The following is a 622-nucleotide window of genomic DNA, read 5'->3' on the forward strand; positions in this document are numbered from 1 at the left end:
TTTAAAAATGTATTTTACTCGTAATTGGTAACCGGTTTTTGAAAATATTTCTGCTTAATTTGACATCACTTACTGACTATTCATTGGTAGTAGATAATAATGCAACAGTCAGACGAAATACCTTCAAGGTAATTACTAAATAGTGTTGACTAGATTTTCTTGATTTTAAAACTTTTAAATTTCGGAACAATATTTGTTGCTTGGTACAGAGCCGTGTAGTATCTCCGAACATCTTTTCACATTGGGAATAACCTTAATGTCCCGGGTCAGTTTTTATACTTTCGGTATTATTTTTAAGTCTGCGACACATTTAAAAATGTGATAAGAAAGTGCGTTAAACTTATATTAAAGGACTCGTAAGATGAATGGGTCTGAAGAGTGTTCCCAGGAACAACAGTCTACCCTTCGCACTCCTAACTCAGAACTTATCAGCCTCCTGCTCGCCTGATACTTTCGAAACCTCGAAACCAGGGGAAGCTTCTTATTAGTGGCCGGATTGTATTGTAGGGTTATCCTTTATGGCAGATTAAAAGTCGCCAGTCTTTAAATCATTCTTCCTCAGTCAGTCCACAACATGAAATTGGAGGATGGTAGACTTGTTTTCACTACAGATACAGCAACT

This window comes from Schistocerca cancellata, chromosome 9 (genome assembly GCF_023864275.1).
Source record: "Schistocerca cancellata isolate TAMUIC-IGC-003103 chromosome 9, iqSchCanc2.1, whole genome shotgun sequence".
Classification (NCBI taxonomy): Eukaryota; Metazoa; Arthropoda; class Insecta; order Orthoptera; family Acrididae; genus Schistocerca; species Schistocerca cancellata.